Raw genomic sequence first — 8,630 nt, forward strand, 5'->3', positions numbered from 1 at the left:
CAGGAATGTATCTATATGACTTATATACCTAGAAAATACAAGCATAAATATTATGATATACCGTAGGTATAGGGACCGGTAATTCAGATGTTTGAAGCGAATTATAGTGGTCTAATTTCACTAAATTAGAGCGAAATGCCAGCAAAATAATTGTAATCTAATTCGGAAAAACGGTTTAGCTCTAATTCTAACCTGGAAAAGCTGAAACTTTTCTATAGTTGTCTACACCTGTTTTGCAGAAAGTCAAACAGCTCTAGGCGTCATATACTACAGGCAATTCGAAATACCCCATAAGCTATATGCTACTGCATATATACCTTTAACCCGCTACCTCAGTCAGTCACAATTCCTATATATTTACGGCATTTACCATACAGAAAGAGCGAACTATGCCTGGCTGCGACCTGTTGCGCTTCAAATCTTTGTATGGCGCGATGACGTAAAATTTGAATCGCCGAAATATTCTAGAAGTCACGCATCGATAATCATATTCTAACAGTATATTCATATTTATTGACTCGAAGAACTTTTCGCGTGCCTCTTATCAAGAGCAACCGGCACGATAAAGGATACAGAACAGAGATGGATTGAAAACCAAATGGTGAATTGTGACGCAATAATGCAAATTTATAAATAACATGAATGGAAATTCAGCCATAGCAACAATGCAGCGTATATAGCAACAAGCAACTTGAAAAGTAGAGCGCGTGAGGTATAAAATACAAATACAATGAGACAATGCAGCAACAGAGAGGAAAAAATTGAACAAAACACGGACGAACAGCTAAGCAACGACAACTAGTGTGAAATTTTAAGATTATACAAAAATTCTTTCTGGCGACAAAGGACCGGGTTGTTTAGTTTGATGAAAGTGGATTCCAAAGCAGTTAAATGAAACATTGATCTACCCTTGGATAAAACTGAAAACATGTCGTCTGAATAGTTCAAGGCGCAGGACGGGTTGTCGATCAAATGCTGGCCAATTGAAGAACTGCTTGCCAACACTTGGCTGTACGATTGGGATTTTGATGCGTGTTTGCATTGCTGAGTGACACTTTCCGAATCAGGGGACTGCGATGCCGATCTTATCCTCTTAGGAACGTGCTGTTTGATACGCTCAAGCAAGCGTTGGGATGTGCGTCCCACGTACCGACTGTCACAGTGGCATTTGTATTCATATATTACCATACTTTGATGAAAAGCAGGCAGCACATCCTTTCGCGTGTTTGGCAAAATTTGTTTCGTTGTATACACAATCCTCGCATTAACAGTGTTGTAACACGATTCGACGCATGATCTGATTGATTTGGTGAATCTATTAGAAACAGAGCCAAGCCAAGGAAGGTGTATGTACACCGGGCATTTGTTAGGGCCGAAAACTGTAGGTTGTCTGAATTTGCGCATTTTCTCCGCAATAGCAGAGTCAATGATGCAATCGGGATATCCATTTTTGGACAGAATGGATCTAATCCAATCTAATTCTGTGGACAATTTGTCTTTAGAGCAAATCATAAGTGCTCGATGCACAAGGGTGGAGATCAAATTTAATTTACGCTTTTTCGGGCAAAAGGAGTTCCACCTAACATAATGACCGGTGAATGTTGGCTTCCGATAGACTGATGTGGTGAATTGGTGACCCGTTTTTTCCACCAATACATCAAGAAATGGTAGGGAACTATTTTGTTCTTTATCTACTGTGAATTTAAGGGATTGGTGCATTGAATTTAACGTATCGAAAAAGGCATCACACTGTCGCTCACTTTGAAAAACTACAAACGTATCATCAACGTATCGATAATACATAAGAGGTTGATCAGGGCCCGAGAATAACTTATTCTCATGGAACCCAACAAAAATATTCGCGAGGGTAGGTCCCAATGGTGAACCCATAGCAATGCCGTCAAATTGCTTATACATCATATCGTTGAAACTGAATTCAACCGACGACGTTGATATTTCAAGCAGCTCCAAGAAAATCTCCCGCGGAATTGGAGGAGGTTCAAGATCACCATTGTAAAGAGTGTCAGCGCAAATATTAAAAGTTTCAGTCAATGGCACATTAGTAAATAAACTAACAATATCAAATGAGCTCATATATACATCATTGGGATCAAGGCCGAAATTTCGAATTTTCTCAACAAATGTGAAGGAGTCACTTAAGCAATTATCTGAATAAAAAGACCGAACCGGTTCGATAATTGCGTTGAGCCATTTTGCTAAACTATGTTGTGCCGAACCAGACATAGAAAGAATCGGACGCAGTGGCGTGTTAGCTTTATGTATTTTCGGCAAGCCATACATACGCGGTCTTTGTGATCCACACGGTCTGATGAATTCATAGACTTCTTTTGGGATAACCTTCTGATTTTTAAGAGCTAATAGACGACGCTGTAGTTTACCCTCATTCTTTTTCGTATTATCATTCGAACTCGATGGTCCGAGGAAACTGAACTTGGAGGAATCTTGAAGAATGCTCTCCATCTTTTGGCAATAGTCTGCTTTGTTGAGAATGATTACTCCGTTACCTTTGTCCGGTTTTGTTATATAGATATTCTTGTTGGAGCGAAGTGATTTGATCGCTTGCCAACATTCCTTTGTCATTAACTCCAACAAGAATATCTATATAACAAAACCGGACAAAGGTAACGGAGTAATCATTCTCAACAAAGCAGACTATTGCCAAAAGATGGAGAGCATTCTTCAAGATTCCTCCAAGTTCAGTTTCCTCGGACCATCGAGTTCGAATGATAATACGAAAAAGAATGAGGGTAAACTACAGCGTCGTCTATTAGCTCTTAAAAATCAGAAGGTTATCCCAAAAGAAGTCTATGAATTCATCAGACCGTGTGGATCACAAAGACCGCGTATGTATGGCTTGCCGAAAATACATAAAGCTAACACGCCACTGCGTCCGATTCTTTCTATGTCTGGTTCGGCACAACATAGTTTAGCAAAATGGCTCAACGCAATTATCGAACCGGTTCGGTCTTTTTATTCAGATAATTGCTTAAGTGACTCCTTCACATTTGTTGAGAAAATTCGAAATTTCGGCCTTGATCCCAATGATGTATATATGAGCTCATTTGATATTGTTAGTTTATTTACTAATGTGCCATTGACTGAAACTTTTAATATTTGCGCTGACACTCTTTACAATGGTGATCTTGAACCTCCTCCAATTCCGCGGGAGATTTTCTTGGAGCTGCTTGAAATATCAACGTCGTCGGTTGAATTCAGTTTCAACGATATGATGTATAAGCAATTTGACGGCATTGCTATGGGTTCACCATTGGGACCTACCCTCGCGAATATTTTTGTTGGGTTCCATGAGAATAAGTTATTCTCGGGCCCTGATCAACCTCTTATGTATTATCGATACGTTGATGATACGTTTGTAGTTTTTCAAAGTGAGCGACAGTGTGATGCCTTTTTCGATACGTTAAATTCAATGCACCAATCCCTTAAATTCACAGTAGATAAAGAACAAAATAGTTCCCTACCATTTCTTGATGTATTGGTGGAAAAAACGGGTCACCAATTCACCACATCAGTCTATCGGAAGCCAACATTCACCGGTCATTATGTTAGGTGGAACTCCTTTTGCCCGAAAAAGCGTAAATTAAATTTGATCTCCACCCTTGTGCATCGAGCACTTATGATTTGCTCTAAAGACAAATTGTCCACAGAATTAGATTGGATTAGATCCATTCTGTCCAAAAATGGATATCCCGATTGCATCATTGACTCTGCTATTGCGGAGAAAATGCGCAAATTCAGACAACCTACAGTTTTCGGCCCTAACAAATGCCCGGTGTACATACACCTTCCTTGGCTTGGCTCTGTTTCTAATAGATTCACCAAATCAATCAGATCATGCGTCGAATCGTGTTACAACACTGTTAATGCGAGGATTGTGTATACAACGAAACAAATTTTGCCAAACACGCGAAAGGATGTGCTGCCTGCTTTTCATCAAAGTATGGTAATATATGAATACAAATGCCACTGTGACAGTCGGTACGTGGGACGCACATCCCAACGCTTGCTTGAGCGTATCAAACAGCACGTTCCTAAGAGGATAAGATCGGCATCGCAGTCCCCTGATTCGGAAAGTGTCACTCAGCAATGCAAACACGCATCAAAATCCCAATCGTACAGCCAAGTGTTGGCAAGCAGTTCTTCAATTGGCCAGCATTTGATCGACAACCCGTCCTGCGCCTTGAACTATTCAGACGACATGTTTTCAGTTTTATCCAAGGGTAGATCAATGTTTCATTTAACTGCTTTGGAATCCACTTTCATCAAACTAAACAACCCGGTCCTTTGTCGCCAGAAAGAATTTTTGTATAATCTTAAAATTTCACACTAGTTGTCGTTGCTTAGCTGTTCGTCCGTGTTTTGTTCAATTTTTTCCTCTCTGTTGCTGCATTGTCTCATTGTATTTGTATTTTATACCTCACGCGCTCTACTTTTCAAGTTGCTTGTTGCTATATACGCTGCATTGTTGCTATGGCTGAATTTCCATTCATGTTATTTATAAATTTGCATTATTGCGTCACAATTCGCCATTTGGTTTTGAATCCATCTCTGTTCTGTATCCTTTATCGTGCCGGTTGCTCTTGATAAGAGGCACGCGAAAAGTTCTTCGAGTCAATAAATATGAATATACTGTTAAAAGCCGTGTTCAAGTTCTGTACCACCAACCAGTTATTCATAATCATATTCCTAAACGTACAACATATCACTTATTTAGTTATTCTCTGAATAAAACTATTAACCATACTCGTTGAACATGCGAGATTACCGAAAGAGCGAATATATATATAATGAAGATCATATATATCAGAGGAAAACAAAACTATTCGACGTTAGAGCAACAACACGAATATACAACACCGGTGACATCCTCATGCAATAAAACGAAGGGAGAACATTGTTTTCTAATGGATAGAACGAAGCTACCGCATGAGATCGAACAAAACCGGATAGAATTCATCGCTATTGAATGTACCGAAAAAGTCATCCTTTCTACGTATTTTAGTCGTACCCGCGAGAGATAGAAAATTTGCATTATTAGGTTAACTACCGGATATAACGAAGCCTAATGCATGAGATGGAACAACACCGAGTATGAATTTATTCTGATTGAATATAACCACAAGACCATCCTACTACGTATTTTAGACATTCCATCGACACTTAGAAAATCAGAACCTAATCGAGATGATCCCGGATGATCCTTTTACGGTTTTGTGTTTGCTGGGGAAAGTTTATTGTTTAGTTTTCTTATCGTCTGCTACGTTAAGGCGACTACAATATCTTTTTACTATATAGGCCTAGCAGAATAAAGGACGAGGTTATGAATCAACAACATACAATACAGTTATGGTTGTAAATTACGTGCTTAAGTATATTCGTCTGGGCGCGACTTGACAGCAAATACACAGCGAATCCATATCGCATCAAATCGTGTTTTCCAGTTCTTGTGAAAAAGCCCGGTCGTTAAAGGGGGGTCTGGGGAAGTTTGCCCGCCAGAAGTTTTATTGATCGCCTTATGGGGGCCAAAGATCACCATTTTTGAGAAGGGGGGTGGCGAAATGCTATTTCGGTATTGATTCTAGCTGCAATCCACGCTAAATTGGTGTGTAAGCGGATGGCTATAGTGGCAGATCCAAATGTTGAGTATAAAATTGCGAAATAGAAATTGTTTCCCGATTCAAGTAGGGCCGGATGAGAATATGATGAGGTAAACATAGACTTCTGCCTACAATCCAGCCGTTATACGAGTAACGGAGAATAACGGATCGGTGATGATTTTTTATCAGCAGCCGTTGGTTTTTAATGCTTCGATGTAGAAATTGTCATGTTTAATTTGACGAGTAAAAAATTTCAAATCTTTGACCGGTGTACGTAGATAGGTCTACCGCTCGCTAATCAGCAATGGTCAAACTGCGTTTACCTAAAAGCATAACAAAACATCAATACAGAGTAGGCCTACATACGTTACTATTCGAAACTAGGCTGAGTGGTGATTATTATCCTGCTGCGAGGTAGTGGCGTCTGCAGCGTATTGATAACCTGACATAATGCATAGCGGGTGTTCTTACAATCACAGTACTACAATCATGTATATCGAATATCTATTTACTATGCGCGGTCAGTGCGGATAATTCGTTACGCAATGAAGAACCAGTACTTGTGACGCAATAATTAGCAGAGGCGTTTGACAATCCGGCATTTCTACTATCCAAAACCTGTTTTAAATCGCACTCTTCATTGTTCACGAATGTTCAGTTTAAGTCATGGCAGTGACGTGCGGTCCAATGAGGCAGGTGAGGCAGTGCCTCACCTGTCGTCTGGATGAGTAGGTGAAAATTGTGAAACCCCTCCATGAGTCGATGATTATATTGATGTTACACATTGATGTTCATAAACAACTAAATTCGAACATTTTTTTCACCCAACATCATCAATTTGCATCATTATTATTCAAAAATACAGCGCGAAAGGAGAGGTGAGGCACAGGTGAGGCACGGGCGGGTCGTGCCTCACCTGCAGCAATGCAATTCATCATAAATAGCTCGGAATTCTTAATAACTGGAATCAATGAAATGCTATGGTCACACTGATTCCGAAAATCTAACTATTAACAGTGTCAGAGCACCAGAACCCCCAAAAATCGCCAAGGAAGGTGACCTTCGCCTTTATTACAGACAATGCCATCGTAGAGAAACAATGGCTAGGTGAGGCACAAACGAATCTGCTTCATGGATTATTCGCTAACAATTGGACAATCGAAACCGAGTGAAACGCGCTACCGATTTCGGAATCCAACAGTCTTGTAGGAATTATATAAGATCGATGCGTAATGCGAAGCCAATACATTCCCATACTTATTATGTAGCTGTTATGTATTTTGCACCCATAGCTACGTTAAATTGTGGTATGTGATAGCTATTTGCATAGCCTGCATTGTCGTTGTTTGTGTCCTTTATGCTGTGTTCGACTGCAATCCCTTTAACCGTGAATTGTCGTATGTGATTGTGATAGCCATACTTACAACGCCTGCGTTGTTGTTTGTGGTAGTGGTGCCACTCATAAACACTAGATCTAGTGTATTTTGACTTGACCTAGTGCATTTTCTTTCGAAATTCAGCAAATCTGGTGTTTTTTTACTGAATAAAATTTGTAACTGAGGATGCTTTTTTCATGTTCTTCGAATAATTTGCACCAGAAGGCCTACTTGAAAAGATCGTAATTATTATTTGTCTAAACATGCCCATTTGGCACAATAGCGACCAGTCCTACATGTATTATAGAATGTGAAATTGCAACGGCTACCAATGTGCAAAGAAAATGTTATTCACATTTCAAGTCTCTTAACGTGCGTGTTGTTCTTTTGTATGTGGGGGGGGGGGGGGGGCGTGCCTCACCAGCCGTGAACCTCACCGCACATCACTGAGTCATGGGCATTGCACAAATGAAAAGTAATCGTTCTTTCACAAAGAAATCGATTAGATATGTGAAAGTAGTCGATTACGATTACGATAACTTCGGATTTTTTTCGAATGTAATCGATTGCGATTACGCGATTACTTGGAAATGCTGTAATCGTCGTAATCCATTACGATTACTAATCACGATTACCCCAAGTCTGCCTAGCAGTGGATGCTTTTGGGGTGGGCGAGGTGGGCGGTCACCTGGGGCCCCCTGGTCGAAGGGGCCCCCTCTTTGGTTTTAGAGCTTTTTTCAAGGTTTGTAGCGAATAGACGTGGAAATACTTGTACCAATCAAGAAGATGATTGCGTTCAGATGAGTCAATCATCAATCTCCGCATTCGTTATAAAAGTCCCGTATCACGACAATCATGAAGTCTCTGCATGCATGGAAGGCGAAAGGGAACGACACGCAGTTGCGATCCATTTAATCTCACATACACCTCGGCCTAGAGTGCCCGATGTCACATTTATTTTCGATGTTGATCTTTTTGAAGCCACGGCCCTTTCTACTAGTTCTTTACATTTCTAGTGAGTGCTTTCTTTCGTCGGGTCTTTTTCTGGGCTTTTTTGTCACCGTAAGAACGGCAAAAGCGGGGGAAGAGGAGCCCGACGACGGGAATCGAACCCGGTCTGCCAGATTGGTAGGCGCTTCGACACCACTACGGTATGTCCTTCGCAAAACATCAGTTTCAAACGTTATGATGAGCCATATATACTGTGATGAAATATTTCATATGGGAGAAGGGCGACAATGCGGTGTGAACGGAACCACACCAACCTGCTACCTAAATATTTTCACCGCTACTTTCGTGAAATCATACTCAAGAAGCGCGACAAAAATTCTGGGCTTTACTCGACTTTCATGAATATTAAATGTTGATACTCCGTGAAAACAGCTCCGAAATTCCCCAGGCTATCTTCCTGATTAGAGGGTTGAACTACTTCTACTTGATAAACTGAAAATAGCGAAAAGCAAGTAAGTATATCACAAAATATTACGAGGTAGAAGTAGCGAAAATCAGATCTACTTGAGTAAGTACCAGAAGTATAGGGAAACTACTTGAGTACTTCGAAAAAGTAGAAGTAGGCCTACTTCGTTACTGACCACCATGCTTCTATTTTCCGAAAATA

Source organism: Botryllus schlosseri, chromosome 12 (genome assembly GCF_051294905.1).
Source record: "Botryllus schlosseri isolate E-star chromosome 12, Bs_hap1, whole genome shotgun sequence".
In the NCBI taxonomy this organism is placed as follows: domain Eukaryota; kingdom Metazoa; phylum Chordata; class Ascidiacea; order Stolidobranchia; family Styelidae; genus Botryllus; species Botryllus schlosseri.